The sequence below is a fragment of the Moschus berezovskii genome, chromosome X (genome assembly GCF_049115385.1).
Source record: "Moschus berezovskii isolate FMDL1 chromosome X, NW_MosBer_1.0, whole genome shotgun sequence".
Classification (NCBI taxonomy): domain Eukaryota; kingdom Metazoa; phylum Chordata; class Mammalia; order Artiodactyla; family Moschidae; genus Moschus; species Moschus berezovskii.
In genome coordinates, this window is record NC_142488.1 from 126,755,565 (window position 1) to 126,780,015 (window position 24,451).

Sequence of the window (24,451 nt, forward strand, 5' to 3'; positions counted from 1 at the left end):
ATAACGTGATCACTGTCCTAGAGCCAGACAACTTGGAATGTGAAGTCAAGAGGGCCTTAGAAAGCATCACTACGAACAAAGCTAGTGGAGGTGATGGAGCTATTTCAAATCTTGAAAGATGATGCTGTGAAAGTGCTGCACTCAATATGCCAGCAAATTTGGAAAACTCAGCAGTGGCTACAGGCCTGGAAAAGGTCAGTCTTCATTCCAATCCCAAAGAAAGGCAATGCCAAAAAATGCTCAAACTACCGCACAATTGCACTCATCTCACACGCTAGTAAAGTCATGCTCAAAATTCTCCAAGCCAGGCTTCAGCAATATGTGAACCGTGAACTCCCAGATGTTCAAGCAGGTTTTAGAAAAGGCAGAGGCACCAGAGATCAAATTGCCAACATCCGCTGGATCATGGAGAAAGCAAGAGAGTTCCAGAAAAACATCTATTTCTGCTTCATTGACTATGCCAAAGCCTTTGACTGTGTGGATCACAATAAACTGTGGAACATTCTGAAAGAGATGGGAATACCAGACCACCTGACCTGCCTCTTGAGAAACCTGTATGCAGGTCAGGAAGCAACAGTCAGAACTGGACATTGAACAACAGACTGGTTCCAAATAGGAAAAGGAGTACGTCAAGGCTGTATATTGTCACCTTGCTTATTTAACTTCTATGCAGAGTACATCATGAGGAACACTGGGCTGGAAGAAGCACAAGCTGGAATCAAGATTGCTGGGAGAAATATCAATAACCTCAGATATGCAGGTGACACTACCCTTATGGCAGAAAGTGAAGAGGAACTAAAAAGCCTCTTGATGAAAGTGAAAGAGGAGAGTGAAAAGTTTGGCTTGAAGCTCAACATTCAGAAAACTAAGATCGTGGCATCTGGTCCCACCACTTCATGGGAAATAGATGGAAAAACAGTGGAAACAGTGTCAGACTTTGTTTTTTTGGGCTCCGAAATCACTGCAGATGCTGATTGCAGCCATGAAATTAAAAGACGCTTACTCCTTGGAAGGAAAGTTATGACCAACCTTGATAGTATATTAAAAAGCAGAGACATTACTTTGCCAACCAAGGTCCGTCTAGTCAAGGCTATGGTTTTTCCCGTGGTCATGTATGGATGTGAGAGTTGGGCTGTGAAGAAAGCTGATCGCCGAAGAATTGATGCTTTTGAACTGTGGTGTTGGAGAAGACTCTTGAGAGTCCCTTGGACTGCAAGGAGAACCAACCAGTCCATTCTAAAGGAGAACAATCCTGGGTGTTCATTGGAAGGACTGATGCTAAAGCTGAAACTCCAATACTTTGGCCACCTCATGCAACGAGTTGACTCACTGGAAAAGACTCTGATGCTGGAAGGGATCGGGGGCGGGAGGAGATGGGGATGACAGAGAATGATATGGCTGGATGGCATCACCAACTCGATGGACACAAGTTTGAGTGAACTCCGGGAGTTGGTGATGGACAGGGAGGCCTGGCGTGCTGTGATTCATGGGGTCGTGGAGAGTCGGACACGACTGAGCGACTGAACTGAACTGAACTGACATGACACTACAAATAAAACATATAAGAAGGTAAAACAATGCTTATTTTCATTTTTGTATAAGATATGATGTATACCACAAGACATTTAAAAATGAGAACTGTGAAGTATTCTTTTTAAGAAATTCCCCATAATGCTAATTTTATATCAGGAATAAAGTCCCATGATCTCTATGTTAGATGTATTAATATTAATAATAAAATATTAAATTTCTTCTTAAACTTGCTTTTTCTTGCCTGGTGATATGAAAATCCTGTTTAACAAAGGTCTGCCTAGCATAAGGAAGAACAAAAATTGGCAGCATTTGGAAATGCTTAGAATAGACCGCTCCAAAACTCATGAATTATTAGGTATTTCACTGTTGTTTCCCTCCGGATTTTAGAGATGGGGTTGGGGTGGGCCATCCTCAGTTTGAAATATTCTGACTTCTTGCCTACTTGATGCACATACAGTTTGAAGATATAAATCTCTGCTTCAAGTGTTAAACTTCCTTCTTTTTGTCACCAGCTGACAGGAAATGAGTGGATGAAACAGACACATCTAATAGATAAGATATAATAAATAATATCATAAATATATGTCACTGGAAGTACAGCCACTGCCCTTTCCATCACCTCTCCAGTCCAGAGATGTTGCTAACCCATAGCAACTAGTAAATCTCACCCAGCTTCCCTTTGCAGAGATTGCAGGAGGTAGCCCTGCCCTGGAATTTGACCTAGCCTCTAAAATAGAGAAAAAAACTTTCCATTCAAAGCTTCTGCCAGCTTTTGGAGTAGGTGGCTCTGTGGTAGGCTTACTTTTTCTGCCTCTGAAGCATCTGCCCCACCCACCCAGGGCACAGTCTGAAAGCAGGAGGAAAAAAAAAAAAACACTGGCACTTGCTTTGGGTGACAATGGAATTTGGCAGGGCCAGCTGGGCAGGTTTCTAGAACTTTGGAAAATGTTTCTCTTCTGCAGTTTGAATTATGCTGGACCGTCCTTGATAGTTAATGGGGACCTATGTTGATGCCAAGAGGGTCAGATCATCTCTTAAAGGTGTAGGCTTTTGAGCCTGCCTGCTTAGATTCACAATTACCATTCATTAGGTGCGTGACTCAGAGGCTGAAATGTGTCATCTGTATAATGTTGATAAGAATAGTCCCTACATACTTCCCTAGTGGTCCAGTGGTTAGGACTCCGTGCTTCCACTGCAGGGGGCACAGGTTTGATCCCTAGTCAAGGAACTAAGACCCTGAAAGCCTTGTGGTGCACTCCAAAACAGAAAATTTTGCTGGTGACCACTAGTTAGGACTCTCCAATTTCATTGCCGGGGGTATGGGTTCAATCCCTGGTTGGGGAACTGAGATCCTGCATGCCTCATGGTGCAGCCAAAAAAAAAAAAAAGAGTCCCTACATGATGGAGTCATTGTGACAATTAAATTTCCATATCTCCACTGAGACTAAGATGTAGGATAAACCATTATTTTATGGTCACAGGACTGGAAAAGGTCAATTTTCATTCCACTCCCAAAGAAAGGTAATGCCAAAGAATGTTCAAACTATCACACAATTGCACTCATCTCACACACTAGCAAAATAAGGCTCAAAATTCTCCAAGCCAGGCTTCAACGTTAAATGAGTTGAAAATTTCCAGATGTTCAAGCTGGATTTAGAAAAGGCAGAGGATCCAGAGGTCAAATTGCCAACATCTGTTGTATCACAGAAAAAGCAAAAGAGTTCCAGAAAACCATCTACTTCTGCTTCACTGACTAAAGCCTTTGACTGTGTGGATCACAATAAACTGTGAAGAATTCTTAAAGAGATGAAAATACCAGACCACCTTACCTGCCCCCTGAGAAACCTGTGTGCAGGTCAAGAAGCAACAGTTAGAACCAGATATGGAACAACTGGCTGGTTCCAAATTGGAAAAGGATCACGTCAAGGCTGTGTGTTGTCACCCTGCTTATTTAACTTATATACAGAGTACATCATGTGAAATGCTGGGCTGGATGAAGCACAAGCTGGAATCAAGATTGCCGAGAGAAATATCAATAACCTCAGATATGCAGATGACACCACCCTTTTGGCAGGAAGCAAAGAGGAACTAAAGAGCCTCTTAATGAAAGTGAAAGAGGAAAGTGAAAAAGCGGGCTTAAAACTCAGCATTCAAAAAATGAAGATCATGGCATCTTGTCCCATCATTTCATGGCAAATAGATGGGGAAATAATGGAAACAGTAGCAGACTTTATTTTCTTGGGCTCCAAAATCATTGTGGATGGTGACTGCAGCCATGAAATTAAAAGACACTTGCTCCTTGGAAGAAAAGTTATGACAAACCTAGACAGCACATTAAAAAGCAGAGACATTCCTTTGCCATCAAAGGTCTGTCTAGTCAAAGCTATGGTTTTTCCAGTAGTCATGTGTGGATGTGAGAGTTGGACCATAAAGAAAGCTGAGAGCCAAAGAATTGGTGCTTTTGAACTGTGGTGCTGGAGAAGACTCTTGAGAGTCCCTTGGATGGCAAGGAGATCAAACCAGTCAATCCTAAAGTCAAACCTGAATATTTATTGGAAGGACTGATGCTGAAACTGGAACTCCAATACTTTGGTCACCTCTTGCGAAGAGTTGACTCACTGGAAAAGACTCTGATGCTGGGAGGGATTGGGGGCAGGAGGAGAAGGGGACAACAGAGAATGAGATGGCTGGATGGCATCACCGACTCGATGGAGGTGGATTTGACTGAACTCCGGGTGTTGGTGATGGACAGGGAGGTCTGACCTAAACTCAAAAAACAACTCTTCTAGATTTTTGTCTCATGTCGTTCACTTTTTTCAAATGTTTCAAACCGAACTTAGGTGTGTGAGAAGCCTCAGAGGCCTTTGTTAGGAAGGACAAACATGTAAACCAATGGAAAACAGACACTGCCATCTTGAAGCAAAATGTGACTATGCCAAGAGGTACACTTGAAATGAATGATTCAGGGGCTGAAGTGACACCAAATTAATGACTGGAAGGGGTGCTGGCAGTGAGCCCGTGGTCATCAGACAAACCCCCTTTTCTCAAGTTTATTTACTCCTGTTCTCTCCATGGAATAGAAGACAAAGTTTTAATCCTCCCCAAGGTAAAAACCCTCTTTATGGCTTACTATCATGGAATCAGTGAATTTTAAGAAAGGTTTGGAGAAGAAAGTATGGCCAAGGAGGGAGAGAAAACCATGCTGCATGACCCTAGAGGTAGGACATCTCTGTGGAAAAAAGGGAAATAAAATTCAAGTTTGCACTGTGGTTGTGGTTTCTTTTATAGGAGACATCTTGAAATTGACCTGAGGATTATGGTAAATAAGTGCAAGTTTGGCACCTAACTCACAGAGACGATCTCATTCCATTTTGCTACAAAGGCCAGTTAGGATGTGCCTCTCTAGTTTCTATTTTCACTTTGACCTGCTCCCCTGGGAATGTACATGGATCTTTGATTTGAGGATTTCAGGTTCTCCCCTCTTAGCATGTGTTTTTAGGAGAAAGACACAAACTACACATAGTCATCATACCTTTGCTCCTAGTAGTAAATTCATGACCCTCTCATTATAAGCACACTGCTTCAACCAGCTAACCAGGTACAAGCAAGCCAACAAAGGCATTAACACAACTGCTCCCCCAAGAGCCCTAGGCATCTTGCTACATATAATAACTGAGCACTGGGATCTCATCCCAGTATTCAGCAACATTTTGCTTTGGCTCAGCATTTCTGAAAGTGAAATCAGTCATCTCTGAAAGGTAAGAGTGTATGCTAGGGCCATCTCTGGGCATGATGCCCACCCAACTCATAGTTTCCAAATAGTACTATAGTGCTCGTTTGGCCTTCAGAAGTTCACAGCCCTGATTCTCTGAGCAAGAGGCGGGTATGAAAAACACTTGGGGGAAATCTGTGGGTGGGTAACAAATAATTATAAGCCAGCTGGTAGACATTCAGTGAACTCTTGTTCTAGATGGGTTGAATCCTTAGAGGTTAAGACACCACCTCCCATCTTTTCTGGAAATAGTTGGGGAGGAGATAAATATTACATGAAAAGAGTATCACAAGTAGAGTTTAAGGAAAACACACAAGAGCAGCTAGAAGCACTGAGATCTATGTAACACTTGTCACAGACATTGGGAGAAATAAGAATAGCATAATGATTAACAGATAGGCAGGTGGAAGGCAGCTGTCTAGGTTTAGAGCTTGCCTTGCTATTAATAGCTTAGTAAGTTAATTAACCTCTGTGGGCCTCAGTTTCCCAATCTGTAAAATGGGTATATTAGCAAGCTAACTACCTTATGGAATTGCTGTAAGATTAAATGTGTTATATAGAAAATGATTCCAACACAGCTAAGCACATGCTCAGTGCTCTATATTATCATTTCTGAGTTCCAAATGTTTCTAGAATGTTCAACTGACTTTGGCTGCTATTCCAGTTTAGTGAGCAGCCATTACAAACAGAGCGATTCAAAGGTGGATGAGAGGAGAGCTGCTGTGAGTGAAACTTCCAAATTCAGGTCACTGATTACTGCCCGCAAAGTCTTATTCTTCCACACACCCACATTTCGGGGGCAGAAGAGAGTGAGGAGTATTTCCACATGGAAATAAAAGATTGAAATTGCTTATTTCGGGAAAGGCAAAAATAAACAACATGGAGACACAACTGGGGCCGTCCCCACCTACTTCCTAGGCAGCTTCATAGGAAGCTGGCATTGGCCCTTTAAGCAGTGCGGGGTCATCTGGGTCTGGATCTGTCACACACCTACTCTTTTCTATTCCACCATGTAACAAAGAACCAAGTCACCATTCTTTGGTTACCGATCACTTTGATGAGTGAAACTCTTCATTTCCTAGTAACCGTTTCCTTCCTCATTACTAAGCCCTACCACCCAAAGGCCCCTGAGCTCTTCCACTGTGACTCAGAACAAGAAGCTCACATGGCAAGCCCGACGCCATGAATCAGAGCTTTTCCAGTGTTTGTTGATAGGAAGGGAAGTATGCAGGTATGGCAACAGTGATCACAGTATCAACGGCTTTGGAAACCTCTCAAACCAATTTCTAGTCACTCGTCATCTAAAGATTTTTCCTGAGGGGTAAAGCACCTTGATGTGAGGGCGGAAACAATGATGCAGAGACTGCGAAGAGCTCCCTCTCTACCCCACCTCATTCCATGCCCCGCTCTCTCCCCAGGTCCATGTGTGCTTTATTCCTTCAGACAGGACAAAAGATTGGATGCCAAATTCGCATTAAGGTCTTGAGTGTGACCCCACCTCCCTTAGGTAGGAGTTACAATGTTTTTTTGTGTGTGTGGCCACACTGTGTGGCTTGGGGGATCTTAGTTCCCCAACCAGAGATTGAACCCACGCCCCCAGGAGTGGAATCATGGAGTTCCCAACCATTGAACTGCCAGGTAAGTCCCAGAATTTATAATTTGAAGGGAATTCCAGCTAGATTAAGAAATCTCGAGAGGTGGACACTCAAGCCCTTGAGACCTCTAGTACCCAAACCTCAGAATGACATAAGCCAGTTTGGATGATACTTTTCTCAATTATCCCAGCTAAACTGTTTCCTCCATGGTGGTCGTTCTCTAACCAATGACCTCTTTTTGTAGTCTTCATAAGTCTCGTGATGATCTAAAATCATCTTGATAAGTTATCTATTTGTTTCATTACTGTCTGTCTAATCCTCTCAAGTATGAGACATATATGAAGACAGGAACTTGGTTTGTTCATTCCTATATCCATTAAGGCACCAAAGAGTGTCTGTCATGTAATAGGTGCTCAATAAATATTTGGAAAGTGAGTGAAAGAATAATGAACTGAAATGATTTTAGAACAAGTTCTCCTGAAAATAAACTGTTCACTTCTCCATAGCCTTTGATAATTCAGGCCCCATTCACTTTTTTATGCGGCCAACAAGAGTACCCTCTGTCCCACTTGTATACTAGATCGCATACAGCTGTGGCCGTGACAAGAAGCACCTGTTATATTGTCACCATCTTCATTCATTCAAGGGACTTCTGGCGAGAGATAAGCTGGAGTAGCAGCTGCCAGAGGCCAGAATACCCTCCTGGATCTATACACACCAGCTTGGGGCCGGAAGGGAACACTTCACTTCTAACGTAATTGAAAGGTTGAAGAGGAGTTTGAAAGATGAAGATAACAGGTCTCCACACGACAACCCCACAGCGCTGAAAGTTCAAAGGTTTCCACTTTGTTAGATGTACATCTTCTAATGATCCCCCACTCTCTATGGCCTTTGCCTACCTCACAATAACAATAAGGTGTGTAGGTGGCGAGTATTATTAGGCCCGTGTGCAGGTGGAGAAAGTGAGGCAAGGCCAAGACGGGGTGAATCGAATCAACAAGCTGGCTTCTTGTGTACTCTGTTCAAGGAACCGCTCACTGAGTCCCTGCTTTGAACAAGGCATGATTCTCCAGCCACGTCAATCAATACTCGTGTTATTGCTCCCTTTCAGACAGGCCCGGGTTTGCTTAACTCAGGACTAGAAGAGACTTTTCTGACAGCCTAGGAGCTGAGTACACAAATGAACAGAGCTAGGAAGACCAGAGCCCCTGAGACAACACCCAGGGCTTAAGAGTGGTGGGTTTCCTGTGAAGAATGAAAGGAACTTTCTGATTGGTTCATGACCACAAGGCTCACTCTGGAGTCAGGCACTGTGCTTCCCCTGCATTATCTCATTGGGTTCCCACAACCCTGGAGATACAAAATATCTTTATCCCCATTTTACAGATGAGGAAACTGAAGTTTATTGACTTGCCCAAGATCACAGAGGTAGTCAGTGGCAGAGCCACTTGAACAGGTCTCCCTGATTGTGGAGCCAACCTTAAGGCATCTGTGTTTCCAGCTGAAGACATGCCAACAAGTTCTCTACAGGATTTGAGCAGAGCACTGGGAGTCTGTCATTCTACACAGACAAGAAAACTCTTTCAGCTGGAACTTCACACCATCACCTTTGGCTTCAATGGCCGCATCAACAGCACCAGTGCTCGGATGAGGAGCGAGCACACGAATAATCTCGCTCTTGGATTTAATCTTCAATAAAATGGAACCACATATTGAGTCTTCTGTTGGAAAGTAACATTTTAGGAAGATTTCAAGCCAACAACGGGCATAATTTGTAAGTTCCCACATATAAAGGGCTGGCCTTCAGCTATTGATGAATGAGCTTCTCTAGGAAAGTGTTCCTCCAATGGGTCGGGAAGATTCCCTGGAGAAGGAATAGGCTACCCAATCCAGTATCCTTGGGCTTCCCTTGTGGCTTAGCTGGTAAATAATCCACCTGCAATGTGGGAGACCTGGGTTCGATCCCTGGGTTAGGAAGATCCCCTGGAGAAGGGAAAAGTAACCCATTCCAGTATTCTGGCCTGGAGAATTCTACGGACTGTATAGTCCGTGGAGTTGTAAAGAGTCGGACACGACTGAGTGACTTTCACTTTCATTTCAATGGCTCTGGAGAGCTGTCCTTCCCTCGTATGCAGTGACTAGGCAGAAGTGATCATGAGCAAAGGCTCTGAAGTCAGAATACCTGGGTTCAAATCTTGGCTCTGACTCTTGTTAGCACTATAATCTTAGACAATTTACTTCATCTTTCTGTACCTCCTTTTCCTCATCTGTTGCACAGATTTCAATGAGTTATTACTTGTAAAGCACTTATAGCAGAACCTGGCATGTAGTCAATAGTCCATAAGTTTTCCTGCTGCTTTAGGTAAGAAATGATCCTGTGATGAAAAACTGGCCTGTGGACAGACCACCACATAAACAAAGCAGAAGCAGCAAGTTGAATGTGAAGTCTACGAGTTCAAACTTCTGTACACCAAGTATTTCTCTTTCCCTTTTCCATTGTTTGATGTTAACCTCCAGGGTATTAGTTAAATTGTGCCCTACCAGAAGCCACACTCTGTGACCACCAAAACTCAGAATTGCCCACCTCTGTCTTTTAGCAATTCTGCGTAGGTGACTCAGCACTCGCTTTCTAATTCCCCCATAGAACTCTAAACCCAAGGTTAGCCTGAACCACAACAGTGGGTGATACTGGCCGTGTGTATTGGGTGTCCTCTTTCACTCCTTCCTTCAGCATCTCCCTCCTTCAATTCTCCCAGATGCTCAGTGCTCTTGTGATGATCCTGCCTGGGCACGGCTCCTTGCAAAGAGACACCCAAAAGGCTGTTAGTCTAGGGCTCCAGACCTTCCCCAAATGGGATTCTGGTTGAGCAAAACCTATGTCCCCAGTAGCTGCTGCTGCTGCTGCTGCTGCTAAGTCGCTTCAGTCGTGTCCGACTCTGTGCAACCCCACAGACGGAAGCCCACCAGGCTCCCCCGTCCCTGGGATTCTCCAGGCAAGAACAGTGGAGTGGGTTGCCATTTCCTTCTCCAGTAGCTACTTGGATTCAAATAGCCTAATCCTGCATTCACAAAACAAATAAGCTCCACCCCAAATAACTTCCGAATGTTTGTTAGTGAACTGTAGGACTGAGCCAAGACAATTTTGTCATCATCAAGCTGTTTTTCTCCATCCCCCACATGATGGATTCCCTCCTCTTGCCAGGCCACCCTTGGTAGCTATGACCTCTATTTTCTCAATAGCAAACCACATCTCAGAAACATCTGAAGAGGTCTATAACATCTCTATGTTCTCAGTGGTGAAATATTTGATGTCATTATATATTTTAAATTTCTGAGGTAATCTGTTATAATTTTTTACACTTAAAGTTAAGAGATTGGGGAAACTTTATACTGGAAAGCTCCAAAAGATTGAAAAAAAGCATGATTATCTTTTTTCTTGACTCAGAAGAGTACACATTTTTAGTAAAATATATCAGCTCATGTGTGTGAAGAGTTTTTATGCAACATTCATCTATTCTTGTGAAATGTTGGCTTTTGTGCAAATAGAGCTATATGGTGTGTGATTTTAGTGTCAAATTGATTGAATTTCCTTCCTGAGATCTGAGTTCTCTCACTTAGCACTTTTCCCTTCACTGGGCAGCCCTAGACTTGGGTTTGTTTCCACCCCACTTTGCTGTTCCCAACCCACTTAGATCATCAGTTGCTCATCCCTGTTTATTGCAGAAATAGACAAAGAAAATATGCTATGGGGTGAGTTAGGTTCCTCAAAATTCATGTGTTGAAGTCCTACTCCTCTGGACTTCAGAATACGACTGTACTTGGAGATAGGATCTTTAAAAAGTAGTAAAATAGTTAAATTTTTAAAAGTTCATGTAGGTGGACCCTGATCCAATATGATTGCTGTCCCTATAGGAAGAGATTAGGACATAGATGAACACACAGGGAAGACTACATGGAGACACAAGAGAAGATGGTCACCTACAGGCCATGAAGATAAGCCTCAGAAGAAACCAACCCTGCACCACCTTGATTTTGTGCTTGCAAACTCTAGAACTGTTAGATAATAAATCTATGTTGTATAAGCACCCAGTCTGTGGTACTTTGTTATGGCAGTCTAGCAAACTACTATACTACACATACAGACAATTAATATTATTCTTTTTGGATAAGTAAAGTGATCAAATATCCAAGTTTTTAATGACTTATATATGCCCCGGGGCCAGGTATCCTGGGGCAAGTTCTCAAGAGGACAGATGTACTCTAAGGCTCAGGGTCTCTGATGAAAAATAGCTGTCTGGCTCAACCAATGGTGACTACAGAGCTCAGCATTTTGTCCTTACAGCCTGACTCTCTGGCCCCAGGAAAGTCTATATTGCAGTTCACTCAGTTTATGGGGAACAGTGAGGCTCAGGGGGGCACACCATTTTGTGGATGCCCCTCCCTTCCCAGCACAGCCCACCCAATCTGAGGCACGTAATTAAAAGTTGCCAGCCCCAACTGGCAGCAGTAGGCCTGATTGCCAGGGCCATTGCCATAGACTCGGATGAAGAGCCCAGAATAAAGGAAAAGAACTCACTCTAGGACCACAGCAGAGAAGGAAAGGCCCTGGACTGAGAAACCTAGCTTCTTAATCTTGTTCTCAAGGACCTTGAGCAAATTACTCAACCTCTCAGGGCCTCTTTTTCCTTATCTGTAAAAATAAATGGGTTGCATCTGCTTCCTGCTAAAGCAGGATTTCTCAAGGTAGGATTCAGCATGAACCAGCTGCAGCCCAATCATCTGGGATACTTGTCCCCAGTAGCATCCTGGGCCCTAACCCAGACCCACCCAATCAGAATCTCCTGTGTGGGAATCTACAACTTAACAAGCTCTATTGTTCCACGGTCTCATTCAACTCAGCATCTCATGAGCCTATGACCTGTTATCTCCTCCGTCCCATCCATTTAGAAACAAGATCACTTTCTCCCCTGGGCCATTCGTTGCTCTGTGCTTCTGCTTCTATCCTTGGTGCAGCTGGTGCAGTGCTTTCTGGCTCTAAAAGCCATCTTTCTACTTCCAGCAAAGGATGGCCCAGAGCAAGGAGAAAAGCAAAAATAAGTTTGATGGGAAATAATTTTGAAACTTCTAACTTGACATAAACTTTTGATATTGTCTGGCTTTTAATTTTCCAGAACTTGTTTGTCCTTCATAAGCACAAATAATCAGTAGGTTGCCTCACTAAAAATTTCCTTGAACTGGTTCCTTTGACTGAAAAAACAACGGAGAGAAGGGTAGGTTTGATAATCTTTTGAGTTCTACCTCGCATGATTGTTTTGCATATCAGTATTTTGGCCTTTCCTGCTAAAGGTCTTTCCTTGGGTTTGCAAACAGGAGTTTGAGAAGAGTCCTGGTACTGACTGAGCTTTCTTGGTAATGTCACACAATTTCCAACCACAAAGTCAATCTTCATTTGAGTCAGAGCAATTAGAGGAAGACAATGGCTGTGGACCACAGGACTGAAATATTTTATCGAGGAAGCCAAAGAGGCAATTCAAATGGGAAAACATTTTTTTTACAATTATGGGGTACAATCTGCCACCTTTTAGCAGCAAAATGCCCAGAAGGTATTCTTAAGGAAGGGGAGAAAATATGAGTATTCAAGACCCCCTCTCTACAGGTTGTAGGGAATGGTATTGTTTTCCTGGGTCCTTCTATAACATCTGTTTTTCGCAATGTTTCTATAATTCAAAGCTGAAACCCTGATTTCCAGTTGATCTAGCATTGTCCACATTCTGGTCCAGAATAGCTTTGATCAGAGTCCCAAGATCACAAATACGCATGATCTTGGGCTCTGTATAAAAACATACTGTAGGGACTTCCCTAGTGGTCCTGTGGCTGTCTGCACTCCCAGTGCAGGGGCCCCAGGTTCCACTCTTGATCAGGGAACTAGTTTCCACATGCTGCATGCTACAACTTAGAGTTTGAGTGCAGCAACTAAAGATACCACTTGCTGCAACTAAGACCAAGTGCAGCCAAATAAATAATTTTTAAAAACGTACTGTAAGGTTAGCTAGAAAAGTGCAGAAAAGTAATTTTTAGCAAAGCTGAGCTTTAGCTAAAGGAGTGGTACTCTGTTTATATGTCAGAATAGCTAAAGCCACCAAATGTTCAAATGGCCCTTTTCACTTGAGAATACGCTGCTGCTGGGAACTTTGTTATTTCCTGAATCTGGGCAGCCAACGATGAAGATTTCTTTGTATGAAGGTCATGCTTTTCCCCTGAAATTTGGGATGCTTTAGAGCAGGGGTCCCCAAACTCTTGGATCTAGTGCCTGATGATCTGAGGTAGAGCTGATGTAATAATAGTAGAAATAAAGTTCACAATAAATGTAATGTGCCTAAACCATCCAGAAACCATCACCCCCTCTCTCTGTCCATGGAAAATTATCTTCCATGAAACCAGTCCCTGGTGCCAAAAATGTGGGGACCGCTGCTTTAGAGGGTCCATACTTTTTATGGGGCTTACAATGCAAATGATTTGGATTGATAATATTTGTGGCAAGCAACAAACACAAATTATAGATTGTAAAAATGTCTAAATATTTATTGGTCTCTAAGTGAAAAGTAGGGTTGGAAGTTTTCAGCAATGTGACAAAATGCAGTAACCCTTATCACAACTATAGAGTCTGGGTGACACCTCCATCAGCTGAGCCACTTAGCAAGTTTCCACTTCCCACCTTAAGATTTAATGTGATACCCTTTAAGATGCTAGAATCTTCTCACTTGGTTACCACAGAAGAGGTAGGGCATAAACCCATCAGGTCACCTTCTCCATCAAACCAAGTAACCAGATTAAAAGTGTGTGAGAGGCCTCCACATATACAACCCCCACATCAAGGCCATTGAAACAACTCTGGTTGCGAGTAGGTCATATAGGTGCCAATAGAGAATCGAACTTGGAGGGTGGTAGATTTGGGTCACTGAAAGTGATTCATCCTGTGGCACTCATGTGGACTCCATTGCTCATGGAAGGGGGTACCTGTGTAGACAATCCTAAACTTGATGCTACTCAGGTTTTGGGACTCCAACTTCAGGGTCTTTGAAGAAATGGCTATCTCCACCAGAAAGAACAGAAATGCTTTGAGAGCAGCAGCCATGTCTTAGACCTCTTAATTCGGCACCTTCTGCAGAGGAATAGGAGAAAAACCACAGTCTCGCAGTGGTGTGATGTTATTAAAAGAAGCATTCTATTATGTTGCCTTTTAAAACGGTGGTTATTAAAATGTGGGGTAACAGAAAAATGCTTATTAGGAAAGGGTAAGTGAAGATAAATACGTGAGATGATGGAGGTGTTAATTAACTAGCTGGGGGAATCCTTTCAGAAGGTGTACGTATATCAAAACATCACGACATACACTTTAAATATCTTACAACTTAATTTGTCAATGATACTTCAATAAAGCTGAAAAAAGGTAAGTTTTTAAAAGCAGGATACAAACATGTGGGTTCTATAATTACAAGAATAAAAAATTTTTGTGGAGAAAAGACGAAGGAAATATGACAACAATGGCTATGCTAGAAAGGTAGGTTTGTGAGTCATTTTATTCCTGTTCTTTTTGTGTGTGTGTGCAATATAACTAAAGAATCCTTTTCAGCATTTTATTTAAGAGGAAGGTTCCTGTCCAGTTATTGTAAAGCTAAATTCCCAGGTTGACAGCATGAGTTGATTTTTTCCCTTGCCTAATTCAACCTTCCAGAAATGGAGAATCTCAATGGGGTGAGCAATGCTCTGTCCTAAAAAGGTTTCCTAGGAGCAGGGCTCAGCTGGGTCCTTGGGCGGTGATGAGCAAGTTCATAGAAACTCTGAGTCACCCCAGAATGAGAGCCATCAGTCTTGCTCCCATCCATTTCTCCAAATTGAGGTCGTGGAGCAGCCCTTTCTTCTGTGTGTCTGCTGGTGCAGTCTCAGCTGAGCCAAAGGAGGAGGATGAAGAACAACCCGAGCCCCCTGATTTCAGTTCCAAGGGCCTGGAGTAGGAAAAAGGGACACAGAGCCTGCTGGGTGAAAGCTGGTGCTTCCACTTCTATGGAAGGAATATGACCTTTGTGGCTATGACTTGCCACTTAGAGCTTTCCCCAGTCCCCCCAGACCATCCAGTGAATCACCAGGTTCCCCAAAATATTTTGTGGGGCCTGCTTACTACATTGACAAAAGAAAAAAAAAAGATTGTGAAAATACATTTGAATCATTCCAGCAGTTGTTTATTGCAAAATGAGGAGTGGAGGAACAGGGCACCCAAAAAGCTTTATACCTAGTTCTTGTTGAGGAGAGAAGAAGCAGTAAGTGCCAGGGCCTGGTGCTATAAAATTAAGTGCCACACGAATGGAAGAGAACTCCAAGACTACCAGAGCAACCTCTAAATTTCTCTGCCACTCACTGGGCGCTGGAGCTGATTTCATTTGATTATTAGCCTTTGGTATTTGATACATTTGCCTCTGGGAGCCGGGGTTCTCCTCTTATGATTTATGAAATCAGTTCCTCAGAGGGACAAATTTGGAAACAAATAGAAAGATGCTCGCTTCCACATAGTGTTCAGGGAAAAAGGGGTCATAAACTTATACACTCAGCTGGAATCCAGTGATGTCTTATGTATGCCTCTTTCTTTCTTTATTGAGAGAGAGAGCATGCAAGCTGGTGAGCCTAGAAGGAAATACTCCAAAATGTTATCAGTGGTTATCTTTGGGTTGTGGGTGCTTTTTGTTTCCTCCTTTATATTTTTCTGCATTTTAGAGTTTCCCACAATGAGTGCTTATCACTTTTCTCATCAGAAAACCAGAGCTCCATCAGGCATTGATGGGTGAAGCATTCTAAAATGTAAGAGTTCTCTGTGAAAAATAATAAAATGGGCTTAAGAACAATGTTAAAGAAATCTCTGGCTAACTGAAAATGAATTCTTAACAGAAAGTAAGCCTCCTTACTAGCCTGGCCAAGTAACTTGACACTTTCCAGCTTGGATTCTATTTCACAAGTGGCCGCTGGGAGCTTCTAATGAAATAAAGCACATCAACTCCTTAGCATGGACTGGGTGTGTAGTAAGTACCCAGCCCATATTCGTCCCTTCCTGTTTCCTTCCGATTCTCACCCCTAGTTCTGAAGTATTGAAATAACTTGCCAAGGGTCAAAAAGGAAAGAATCACAAAAACATAGCAATACAAGGTACCAGGTGGAGAAAGAGGATGGCAATGTGGGATGCAGTGCAAATATTTGATACCATTTCCTAGCTATCCACAGGAAGCACAAATTTTCTCTGTATAAGGAAGGGCCAAGCTGTAGAAAATACACTTGCCCATGGAGTTTAGAGAAAGGGAGCCCTGTTGGGCTTCCTGGAGGATGCTCAGCTGGGGTTGGCTCTTGAAGGGAGGGGTATGAAGAGATGTGGAAGGAGATAGGGATATGGCAGGTGAGATCAATGAAAGTGAAGGCAGGCACAATGAAGGCAAAAAGAGGATGCTGGACTGTCAGCCTAAATAAACACCTTGCTTACAGTAGCAGTTGGTGGGTAGAGTATAGGAACATCAAAGTCCCTTAGGGAACATCTTATGGTCCAAACTTCTCATTTTACATCTAGAAAACCTGAGACCCAGGAAAAGGAGGGCTACACGGTGACACACTGGTCAGGAGCACAACCAAGACCAAAACCTTGGACTGGGAAAGGCTTGGGGGCAGGGCTACTGCCTTAGGCAAAACTGAATTGGGGGGGATGGAGGGAAAATGGGGCATAACTGCTAAAGAGAATGTTCTAGAATTCGAGAGTGGTGATGGTTGCACAATTTGTGAATATACTAAAAAGCACTGAACTATACACTTTAAACATACCCAACTATATGGTATGGGAATTATCATCAAGACGTTATTAAAAAAAAATACCGAAGCCCCAGGGACTGTCCTGGGTCTCAGCTCAGGACAGGGATTCAGATGCTGGGAGAGGAGTGTGGGAAGTGAATGGCACACAGGCCAGTACAGTTCAGACCATTTTGCCACTGCACAACCACTCACACGCAGCAGAAAAGCCTGGGTGCCTCTGAGGTGAGGTATTGGATTCATTCTAAGAAGTTCTTAGGTTTGGCCTTAGATGCTGCTTCTCCCCCTCCTTCCCTCACTCAGGATGTCCTTGATCTCTTCACAAACACTTGAGATCAGATGGTGCCCCAGGTGTTATGTTCTGGGTGCTGGCAAGGAGCTGGCTGGAGACCCTAGCGTTGAGGAACTACTCAGGCCAGAAGAAGCCCTAAGCAGCTCCTCCACAGCCTCTGGCAACACAAGCCCCAAAGAGGGGTTCAGCCTTGATGTTTGTCTGGATTATACAGCTTTCACAACTTTTCTGAAGTTATAAGGGCTCCCTCTTGACCACAGTGGTAAGGTTTTTGGTGAATCAAGTCACATATACCCACAACTATTTTTCCTTCGTTCTCTTGCATTTTTCATTCACTCACTCATCCCCCCGAACAGAAATGACCTCTGCCCTATGGACTTTATGATCTAGTGGGAGAAAGATCAATCAAATAATCGCGGTGGTAGGTAGAAATCTAAGATGAGCCCAAAGATTTTCATGGTTTGGTGTACACGCCTGCTATAATCTACTTCCCCTGCACAGGGGCTGGATCTACAACTATGATGACAGCGCTCCTGTGACTAGGCTACGTTACATGTGAAAGGTGAAGGGATTTTGCAGATGTAATTAAGGTCCCAAATCATTTGGCTTTGAGTTATTTCAAAGAGATTTTATCCTGGTGGACCTGACAATGTAGCACCGAAAGAAATTGTAAGATGACAACTGGGACAAATGCTACAGGAGGGGAACATATGGTGCTATGAGGGTCTCCAATGGGAGCATTCGAAACAACAATCTAACAGTCAACACAATACGTTCTGTTTTCCAGGTGCTGTTCTTGGTGCCTTGTTTAGGGCTCACAACACCCTGAGGAGCAGAGACCACTGTTGGCCCCATTTTGCAGGTGATGAGCAGAAGGCACAGGGAGTTCACTTGTCTGATGTTGTCTGCTTAGAGAATGATGGAGTTGAGATTTGAAGCCAGGAAGTGTGGCTCTCGTTCTGAGAGTTAAACCAAGCTGCTTAGCCCAGAAAAAGTATTCCTTGGGTAAGGAGGTAGGCAGTGCTTGAAGGGAAACAAGAAATATGAGCTTAATCTTTCTTGCATCTTTCCCCCCTTTGGTTTCTATGCTACTGTCCAATCCTGATTCTTTATACTTTGACCCCCGCCTTGCTTCTCTTCTTTCTTGTACCTAATTTTGAGATTCCTCCAAGTTATAGTCACTTGCTCTTTGCCCTCTCTTTTAAGTTTTCTTTCTTTCTAAAAGAAAGATCTCTCTAATGAATGATCTTATAGGTACTGCGAGTCATTCAGCTGATTTTTCACAATGAATCAAAGCTGATTTCAGAATCAGATAACATATAGTCTCCTTCTGTATCCATGGGTTCTGTATCTACAGATTCTATCAATCACTAATTGAATATTTACCCTCTGTATCTGCAGCTGCAAAATTGTGGAGCATCCTTGGATAAAGAGGGACCACTGTAAGGGACTTGAGCACCTGCAGAGTTTGGTATCTGTGGGGGGCCCTGGAAGAGATACCCTGTGGATACCAAGGGGTGACTGTGTATGTCAATTTGTGTAGAGGTAGTAAAAGTATTTGTAACTTGGAGTGAAATGACTACTTTGCATTTTGCAATTCTAGCTACTCAGTAGAACCAAGTGAGGAAGCTGCCCAGATGATTCAAACGAGCAAACAGGGCTGGGAACTAATGCTTAATACAACCAGAAAAGTCAATCAGTACAATCTTGTTTTAAGAGGGGCAGCCATGAAATTAAAAGACGTTTACTCCTTGGAGGGAAAGTTATGACCAACCTAGATAGCATATTAAAAAGCAAAGACATTACTTTGCCAACCAAGGTCCGTCTAGTCAAGGCTATGGTTTTTCCCGTGGTCATGTATGGATGTGAGAGTTGGACTGTGAGAAAGCTGATCGCCGAAGAATTGATGCTTTTGAACTGTGGTGCTGAAGAAGACTCTTGAGATTCCCTTGGATTGCAAGGAGATCCAACCAGTCCATTCTAAAGGAGATCAATCCTGGGTGTTCATTGGAAGGACTGATGCTAAAGCTGAAACTCCAAAATTTTGGCCACCTCATGCGAAGAGTTGACTCACTGGAAAAGACTCTGATGCTGGGAGGGATTGGGGGCGGGAGGAGAAGGGGCTGACAGAGAATGAGATGGCTGGATGGCATCACCAACTCTGTGGACATGAGTTTGAGTAAACTCCGGGAGTTGGTGATGGACAGGGAGGCCTGGTGTGCTGTGATTCATGGGGTTGCAAAGAGTCGGACATGACTGAGCGACTGAACTGAACTGAACTGAGAATCATCCCATGGAGGGATGATCAGGAAGAGTTACTTTGTTTACAAGACCATGCATGAACAAACAAGCTAGAGCCCCAATAAAATTATCCCACATCCACTGGTGCAAATGAAAAAAACCAGGAACGCCGAAAATTGATAGTATATCACTTACCTTAGTGTCCTGCACATAGTGTTAATGAGTGCTATACAGGTGAGAAAATAAGGCAGTAAGAGATGGGGTGGGGGGGGCTTGAGTATTGTGTGATAACACTTTATATATATAAAACTTAATCCTCAGACACTGAGAGATATATTTTATTATCACTATTTAAAATATTAGGAAACTGAGGTAAAATGAGTATGTGATATGCCTAAGATTATAGAGATAGTAAGATTTAAATATAAATTATCTTATTAATTAAGACTCTCACTATTCTTTTGCTTCTAAAAGCATTATCAGGGGGACTTCCCTGGCAATTCAGTGGTGAAGATTCCACACTCTCAATGCAGGGTTTGATCCCTCATTAGGGAACTAAGATCTGGCATGCTGCATGGCACGGCCTAAAACTAAATAAATGCATTGTCGGGAATTGATGTTGAATTTTTTTGCTTCTTCACCATTTATTGCAATAGTATTCTGTTACTAACGGGAATTTGAGTAATAAATTTTCTAATATTAAGCTATTTTGCATTACTTGAAACGAGTCCCTCTTGGTGAAGGTATGAGCATATTAACATACTGCTAGATTCCATTTACTAATATTTTATTTAGTATAGTTTCACTAAATATTTATGTGTGAAACTGATAGGCAGTTTAATTTTTCATGCTCTTTGTGAGGTTTTAAAATTTTATCTTAACACATTTCTATTCAAATAAAAAAATTTTAATTAGTTAAAATTTTTTATTTTATTGTGGTAAGAACACCTAACATGAGATTTACCTTCTTAACAATTTTTAAGTGTACACACTTTTTAAAGTGTACCTATTGTGAGTATAGGTACAATGTTGTACAGCAGATCTCTAGACCTTATTAATTTTGCTTAAATGAAACCTTATGCCCATTGATTAGTATCTCTCTATCTCCCCCACCCCAGCCCCTGGCAAACACCATTCCACTCTTTGATTTTATGATTTTAACTATTTTAGGTGCCTTATATAAGAGGAGTCATGGAGTATTTGTCTGTCTTTTTGTGACTGACTTACCTCACTTAGCATAATTTCCTCAAGGTTCATTCATATTGTCCCATATTGCAGAATTTCCTTCTTTTTTAAGCCTGCAGAGTATTCCATTATATGTCTATTCCACATTTGCTTTATCCAATTGTCCATCAATGGACATTTATGTTGTTTCCACATCTTGGCTATTGCTGCAATGAACAGGAATGCTAATATCTCTCTGAGATCCTTATTTCAATTCTTTTGAATATATACCCAGAAGTGGAATTGCTGGATCTTATGACAGTTCTCTTTATAGTTTTTTGAGGAATTTTCATACCGTTTTCCATAGTGGCTGCACCATTTTGCATTCCTATCAACACGTACAAGGGCTCCATTTTCTCCACATCCTCGCCATTGCTTGTTGCCTTTTATCATTTTGATGAATAACAATTGTGACAGGTGTGAAGTGATGGCTCATTGTGGTTTTGATTTGCATTTCCCTGATGATTAGTGACATTGAACATTTTTTATATACTTGTTGACTTTTGTATGTCCTCTTTGAAGAAATGTCTATTTAAGTCATTGGTGGTGGTGGTTTAGTCTCTAAGTCATGTCCAACTCTTGCAACTTCATGGTCTGCAGCCTGCCAGGCTCCTCTGTTCATGGAATTTCCCAGGCAAGAATACTGAAGTGGGTTGCCATTTCCTTCTCCAGGGAATCTTCGCGACCCAGTGATTGAACTCACATCTCCTGCATTGCAGGTAGATTCTTTACCACTGAGTTACCAGGGAAGCCCATTTAAGTCCTTAGCTCTTTTTTTGGTAGGAATTCCTTATATAGTCTCCTTGGAGACTAACCCCTTATCAGATATATGGTTTGAAAATATTTTATCCCATTCTGTAGATTGCCTTTTCACTCAGTTGAATGTTTCCTTTACTGTAAGAAGCCTGTTAGTTTGATATAGTCCCATTTGTCTATTTTAGTAGTTTTTGCCTGTGCTTTTGGTGTTATATCCATGAAATCATTACCAAGACCAACGTCGTGAAATTCTTCCCCACATGTTCTTCTAGGAGTTTTATAGTTTCAGGTCTTATGTTTTAGTTTTGAATCCATTTTGAGTTGATTTGTGTATGTCATGTAAGGTAAGGGTCCAATTTCATTCTTTTGCATGTGGTTATCCAGTTTTCCCAACATCATTTGTTGAAAAGACTATCTTTTCACTGTTGTGTATTCTTTGCACCCTTGTTGACATGATATATGTGGACTTATGTCTTGGCTCTCTGGCTAGGTCCATTGACCTGTATGTCTGTTTTTATGCCAGTGCCATACTGTTTTGATTACTGTAGCTCTGCAATATATCTTGAAATCAGAAAGTATGAGGCCTCCAGCTTTGTTCTTCTTTTTCAAAATTGTTTTGTCTATTCAGAGTCCTTTGTTGTTCCACATAATATTTAGGGATTTTTTTTTCTGTTTTTGTAAATAAGAATATCATGATTTTGATAGAGATGCCTTAGATCTGTAGATTACTTTGGGTATATGGACATTTGAATATTATTAAAGCTTTTAGTCCTTGAACATGCAATGTCTTTCCATTTGTTTGTGTCTTGCTTAATTTTCTTCATTAATATATTCTAGTTTTAATAAACAAGACTTTACCACCTTAGTTAAATGTATCCCTAAGTATTTTATTCTTTTTAGTGCTATTATAAGTGGCAATGCTTTCCTAATTTCCTTCTCCAATAGTTTCTTGTTAGTGTTTAGGAATGCAACTGATTTTTGTATGTTATGTGTCATGAAACTTTACTGAATTTGTTTATTAATACTAACAGTTATTTTAATGGAATCTTCAGGGTTTTCTATACATAAGATCATGTCATCTGCAAACAGGGATAATTACACTTTTTCTTTTCTGTTTTGGATGCCTTTAATTTCTTTTAGTAGAGTAATTTTTTTAACATTGAATAGAGGTGGCAACAGTGGGCTCCCTTGTCTTGATCTTAGAGGAAATGCTTTCATCTTTACATTATCCAATATGATGTTAGCTGTGGGCTTGTCATAAATGGCCTTCATCATGGTGAGGTACTTTTCTTCTATTCCTAGTTTGTTGAGAGTTTTTAATCATGAAAAGGTGTTGAATGTTGTCAAATGTTTCTTCTATACCTGTTGAAATGATCATGTGATTTTTTTTCCCTTATGCTGTTAATGTGGAGCATCACTGATTGATTTTTATATGTTCAACCATGTTTGCATCTTGGGAATTAATCTCACTTGGTTGTGGTGTTTGACCATTTTAATGTGCTTTGGGTTGATAATTTTTTGTTCTTTTAATTTTTTTTAAATTTTATATTGAAGTATAGTTGATTTAACACTGTTGTGTTAGTTTCAGGTGTACATCAGAGTGATTCAGTTATACATATACATATATCTATTGTTTTTCAAATTATTTTCAATTTAGATTATTACAAAGTATTGGGCAGAGTCCCCTGTGCTATACAGTAGGTCCATGTTGGTTATCTATTTAAAATATAGCAGTGTGTACATGTCAATCCCAATTTCCCAATTTATTCCTCTGCTAATGTGTTTTTTTTTTCAAAATTGGGAAAGGAGTAAGTCAGGCTGTATATTATCACCCTGCTTATTTAACTTATATGCAGAGTATATCATGAGAAATGTTGGGCTCAGTGAATCACAAGATGGAATCAAGATTGCTGGGAGAAATATCAATAACCTCAGATATGCAGGTGACACCACCTTTATGACAGAAAATGAAGAGGAACTAAAGAGCCTCTTGATCAAGTGGAAAGAGGAGAGTGAAAAGCTGGCTGAAAACTCAACATTCAGAAGACGAAGATCATGGCATCTGGTCTCATCACTTCACAGCAAATAGTTGGGGAAAAATGGAAACAGTGACAGACTTTATTTTCTTGGGTTCCAAAATCATTGCAGATGGTGACTACAGCCTTGAAGTTAAAAGACGCTTGCTCCTTGGAAGAAAAGCTAGGACAAACCTAGACAGTCCATTAAAAAGCAGAGACATTAATTTGCCAACAAAATTTCGTCTAGTCAAAGCTATGGTTTTTCCAGTAGTCGTGTATGGATGTGAGAGTTGGGCCATAAAGAAGGCTGAGCACTGAAGAATTGATCCTTTTGAACTGTGGTGTTGGAGAAGACTCTTGAGAGTCCCTTGGACTGCAAGGAGATACAACCAGTCAATCCTAAAGGAAATCAGTCCTGAATATTCATTGGAAGGACTGACACTGAAGCTGAAGCTCCAATACTTTGGCCACCTGAAACAAAGAGCCTGATGCTGGGAAAGACTGAAGGCAGAAGGAGAAGGGGGCAACAGAGTATGAGATGTTTGAATGACATCACTGACGTGAGTTTGAGCAAACTCCGGGAGATGGTGAAGAACAGGGAACCCTGGCATGCTGCAGTTAATGGGGTTGCAAAGAGTTGGACACAATTTAGTGACTGAACAGCAACAATATTTTTTTCAGGAGTTTTGCCTCTATGTTCATTAGGGACATTAGCTTGCAATCTTCTTTTCTTGTGATGTCTTTGGTTTTAGTTATCCTGGCCTCATAAAATGAATTTGAGAATGAAGTATTTCTTTCTTTTAAATTTTTTTAAAGAGTTTGAGAATGAATGTTATTTACCAGTGAAGCCACCTGGTTCTGGGCTTTTCTGTGTTAGAAAAGCATATCTTCTTTATCCATTCATCAGTCAACAGACACAGATTGGCTTCCATATCTTGGCTATTGTAAATAATGGTGCAATGAACGTGAGGGTGCATATATCTTTTTGAATTATTGTTTTTGTTTTCTTTGGAAAAATAACCAGAAGTGCAATTGCTAGATCATACGATAGTTCTATTTTTATTTTTTTGAGGAAACTTCATATTGTTTTCTGTGGTGGTTGCTCCAATTTACGTTCTAACCAATGGTGCACAGGGTCCTCTTTTCTCCACATCTTTACCAATACTTTTATTTCCTGTAT